Genomic DNA, 6,017 nt, shown 5'->3' with positions numbered 1-6,017 from the left:
ACCGGCCATTGAACCTTCTAAGGGAGGTAGGTACTTACAATGTATTTTCATTAACCCTTTCCAATCCTATGTCGAATGTCATTCGACATCGACTTTATTCTGGTGAGTCCAATGTCGAATGTCATTCGACATTTTCTTCATCAGTTTAGTGTTAAAATACAAGCAAACATATTTTTTTCTCACTCGTATTTAGTGTAAAATGTAATAATAAGAGACAAGATTGTATACATTCAAAATAAAAATAATTTTTTAACACAAGTGTAGTTTTATTTAAAAAAAAAAACTTGGATGTATTGTTTAACCCTATAATGCTGTTAATCTATTGTAGACCTGGTGGAATTTTCAATTTTTTTTTTGAACCGGAAAGGGTTAATTGATTCGGCAGCCACTTTGTGGCAAATCTATCCAGTTTTAATTAATGTCTTACTTAGTAAATACCACTATGTATTCCTTAAAATCTACTGTGACACGTGTTTCGATGCATTCTGCATCATTTTCAAACACCGTATTTGAAGCTAATTCTAAATTTTAGAGTTGGGTCCTGGGGACGTTAAAGGTTGAAGAGAGGGTAGAAAACTTACAATGTAATTAGAGTATACATCTCAAAATAAATAAAACAAATTATCAAGCTTATGTTCGTATATTTGAGTGTTAAAGTCTTACAATTATAACATCATAAATGTATTCATTCATTTAATTATTTAAAATTACCTTATAAATATTACTTATCCGATCAAAATATAAATATTATATTCTAAATCATAGAAAAAATAAAAAAAGGAAATTCAGTAAACATAATTAAACTTATTAATACTATAACAATATGTTTCGGCATTATTAAAATACATACGCGCTATATATAATTTATACAGATTTATCATCTAGTGGACCTAAGGTGTTATTCAATACGTAGCATCAATTTAGTCTTCACAACTCAATATAACTTCCCTGTAATTTTTTTTTCCATTCAGTTCTATTTTCTATAAATTACAGGGCAACCAATTTAAATTCTAAGTGTAGCCAAATACTAATTACATATGGGCCTACAGTGCCCTGATGCTTGTATGAAATTATTTTAACAATCTTGAGATCACAATTTCGACCCACTGTTGAAATAAAATAAATAAAAAAATATATATTGTGATGTATTATTGCTTTCAAATGCATTCCCATTAGTTCTGTAGGATTAAAAAATTAAACACAAAAAGCAATTTAAAATAATTTAATATAGAAATGAAATAACTTGACCTCTAGGCAAGTAAGTACTTCGAACTAAACTGTATCCGACTTTTATTTTTAATAAAAGTTTACCATGTTCTAAGTTATATTGTGAATAAAAATGTCATGACAATCAATTCATGGGTTAAAAAGTGAAAAACCAAATATGTTAATAATATGTATACAGGAATTTCCAAATACTTTAAATGGCAGTCACCAAATTTGTCATATTTATGCTTAGTTTTCATTATTTCAAGTTTATTTAAGTTAATGAATTTAATGTACAATATAAAATTTTTGTGTACTACTTTCTTTTACACCAAGTATTAATTATTTTTATAAAATAAAGATGGCTGCAAAAAATAAAATATTCTTCCACAGCACACTTGACATTAGTGCCTAAGCCAGACAGTTTAAACGGTTTTGTCCCCTGGACTTACCAAATTGGAAGACCTGCCAGTCAAAAATGCGAGGGAAGATGTCTTCCCTGACATACAGAGTTTTCATAAACACAAAAAAAAGTCCACTGTTTATGCGAAGGTTCACATATAAACATATTAAGTATTTGAAAAAACTGACAAGGGCTCAAGTAATCTTTTAACCAGTGTTGCCAAAACAAACCGGTATTTTATTACAATTTATATGATGAGATGTCAGTATTACAGATAATTATGTGAACAAGTCCATAATCACATAAGCCTAATGCAATATCTCACACATACTCCTTTGGGATCAGTTTGGTTTTGATGATAAAGTTCGTTTACCCACTGAGAGGTTGAACTTAAATCACTAAACTCATTTGGCGGGAAGTAAAAATCCACTATTATTCTTATAGCAAGCTAGTTTCTGTTGAAAGAGTAGGTGTAAATGGAGTAAAATGGTTAAATGAATGAGTGAAGATTTGGATAATACTCGGAAAAGTTCTTATCCCAAAAATACATCATTTCTCACTGGTTAAAAGAAATCTCGATAGTAAAAAATGTTATTACAATGCATAAAATTGAACTCTTGGGATAACAGATTGTCCAATATTGCCATTTTTTGTGTTTCATCCTATCCTAGTACATAGTTAGCGAGTTAGAGCGAGTACTATACAAAACCTGTTTAAAAATAATGTGACGAATATTACATACATTTCTATGCTCAGATTACCTCATATTGTCATAAATGAACTAAGCAGTGACAGTGGAGCAGCCTTATTGCTCTACATTTTCCTAAACAGTCTTATCAATTGATTGAAAAACAATTCTTTTACATAACGCATTCAAACTTATCAGAAGAAATGCTAATCACTTTCCAAAGTGATGAATACAATAATCTGTTACAAATATTACTATGAATATAAATAAGGGAATCAAGGAAGTTATTATTCCCAATTCGATCAAGAATTTAATAAGTACACAGTGATAACAAAACTGGATAGCTAAGAGATGGTATGTTACTCAATTTTTTTTAATGACCTCTTAAATATTTTTTCATTTCATTCAAACCATTATCCGAACCCAAATGGTGCATAGGGCACTGCATCATATAAACGCAGTGTTGATCTTGATCGTAAACACATGAAGGAAAGGTGATCAGCCCTCCGCTTCAGGTACCAGTCCAGGGTAATATTGAATAAATATTAGAGTGAAAAAATCACTTATATTTATTTGACCCCCCTTGGGAATCGAACCCGGGACCTTCAGAACGGTAGCCGAGCGTGCTGACCATTACACTATGGAGGTGAACAATAACTAAAATATTTACTAAAATAAAATATACAATTACTAAACATCGATAATTTCGTTACAAAATTTAAAATCAGCAAATTAAATACTGTTTTACCATATACATACATGGTTAAAGAATACAAACATGATTTATGAGGTCCACTAAAAATCACTGGAATTACTAAAAACTTGACCAAAGGGTGATTAATAACAGCCATGGCAGTTCACTTCTAACCTTTTAACTGGGGAATATTCGTTTGCACGTTTAGAAATGTGTATACGGAGTGGAATTTTTTCTAATGCTGTGACGACACCACATTTGAACTCGAAATAAAGCACCTCCTTACAAAAGTTGAAAAGGATAAGACCAGGCCAACGGTGGTTGACAAGCCTCGATATCTTAAATCAGTTGGAAACAATTGGAAACAGTTGGAAACAAACAAACAAACAAACTAGGCGAAACAATTGTCACAATATTAATTTTTGTGTGTTATTTTTTAAATAAAATACAACTTAGTAGACTCAAAAAATATGTGTTTGATTTAAAAATTAATACATAAATTAAAATGGAATTCTACAAATTAAATGTCAAATCAATCAATAAACAATTTATATTACCCAGTTAAAAGGTTAACGACTGTTACAATCTTAAATGCTAACAGCCATCCAACTCTCTGATGATCAACTTCAAAACATTCATTTTCATTTATATTTGACATTCTAAGAGAATCACATAATAGGATTAAATATAATTTTTTGGCATATTTTTCATCAGAGAGAACTCTTCTCTTTCAAATCCCGAACGTAGTCTAAGTTTCCCGAAAATAATAAACTAAATAGGCTTGGCTTTACCGCAAATTTGGTTAATAATTATTCTTAACTCTAAATTTACCTAAATGATATGCATCAAACATACATAAACGTTTTGTTTAAATTATTTTCAAATACAAATTTGAAACAAAAAATATCTACACAATACATTGTACTACACGCATGAGAAATCACGTATACCGATGATTTCATCGTAAATCATAATCAACCGATGAAATTAAATAAAAACTCTTACAAAATTTGGACAAAAATATTCATAGCCATTACAGTAATAATTTCAAATGTACAAATAAATTACAATAGACCTAAACTAATTATTATAGCGTATTTATGTTTCTATGCCTAATGGAGTACACAAATTATATTATTCACAATACTCGTATGGAATTATTTCCAATATTACAAAACCACATTGAAAAATAATGTTAGTTGAAGCAACATTTATTTTTTTTAAAAAGTATAAATTTAGTCCTAATATAATCAAGATGTATGTTTTTTTTTTACATTTGACTATAATATTAAGAGATTTATTGTGTACTTTTTGTTTATGTCGAGTCTATGTAGACAAAATTACATTAATATGTGTTTTGCTTTAAGCCACCCAAATCATATTTAGGGGTAAAATTTAATGGCTATATCGCTTTAAAGGTAAAACCGCGGCAAAATCACAGAATGCTTGTCTAGATCTCATTTAACAATTTAATTTTTTTTTGCCATTTAAATATATTTTTTTTACTGAAATAATTATGACAAATTTAAATATTAAATTTTTATATCCATGCTTGGGTGTCGGATTTCTGATGATTAAAAATAAAAAATATTTTGCCTTGTAAAAAATATAATCTCCAAAGAAAATATTTCTAAAATCTCATACAAAGGCATATTACACGTGGCAAATTATTTTTTTAAATGATAAACTGAGATTTAGGTCAACATTTTGTGAATGAATATTTCAGGTGAATCGCAATATAGTATTTTAATTAAGAGTTTAAAAAATAATTGTACAAAAAATTACATTACCGAGAATAAAATTTCATTAATTTTGAAAACCTTGTACTAAAAAAAAAGTTATTAATTAATACCTACAGTATGAAGTATTTTAAAGTAAAAAATATGACTTTTAATAGTAAAATTATGAAATTGGTGAGAGGTGAAGATTTTTTTTACATTTATTAACACACTATCTGCGGGAAGGGTAATTTTACCGTTTCACTCGACTGTTGGTGTTGGGCGGGAAGGGTAATTTTATCTTTTCACTCGACTCATCGTAAATTGCGTGAAAGTTATTTTTACGCATGACTTTTGCGGCATCTTTTGATCTCATATCCATGTTTACAGTATGGTTAAATATTATCACTTCTTTTCAGAGATGTTTATCTCTATTACGAGCGCGAATCCGCCCGCAGATAGTGTGTGTTAAGATATAATTTTATAAATGCGTATATCGTTCAAAAGTAAAGAGTTTTGGTAAAATAAATATCTATGAAAATACTATATTTCGATCCCCCTTCAATCAATATGTTAATTGATTGTGTAAGCAATTAATTAATATTGTGTAAGCCACAATATTAGATCGGTATATTGACAGCGGAAAGATGAAAATTATCATATTTTTTTAAAAAGTAGTGTAGGCCTTTCAAAAAATCAACACCACGCATGAAAAGCATATGATTTTACAGCCAGTTTACAACATTCCGAAAGAAAGGATCGACATTCCGATATACAAAGCTTCTTCGAAGCAAAGTAATTATAAAATTGGTACAAAAATCTAAATGAAATAGTTTGGAGATTATAATGGGTTTGCCATTACATTAATAGTATTTAAAACTATTAAAAATGCTGTTTTAAACGTTTTAAAATACATGATTGTCAGGGGTAAAATTTGAAATTCCTGTTATTGTGATGACTCTTATGATCTGTTGAAAAGTTAGACTTCTCGATAGAAATTTCATTAAGTAAAATCGGTAAAAACCGAGGCAAACATATTTCAATGCAAAAACTACAGTAAAAGTCTTTAATAAGAAATAAAAGGTACCAAAATTAAAATTAAAAAATATATATATAAAATAAGGTTTGTTTTAGCCTATTTCATGTACATTGAGTGATGCTGAGCGTTGCTTCAAAAGTATTTTTTTTTTTAGCAAAATAAAAATAAAAACAATGAATTTTTTTGCAAATTTCTCGTAATTTCATTTAGAATTTCAGGCTAAACATTTCAAAAATCCTGCCAAATTAAAAATCTGAATTATCAAGCTA

This window comes from Brachycentrus maculatus, unplaced genomic scaffold (assembly GCF_059751285.1).
Source record: "Brachycentrus maculatus isolate JH-2025_06_01 unplaced genomic scaffold, ASM5975128v1 h1tg000071l, whole genome shotgun sequence".
In the NCBI taxonomy this organism is placed as follows: domain Eukaryota; kingdom Metazoa; phylum Arthropoda; class Insecta; order Trichoptera; family Brachycentridae; genus Brachycentrus; species Brachycentrus maculatus.
This window is presented reverse-complemented; position numbering follows the sequence as displayed.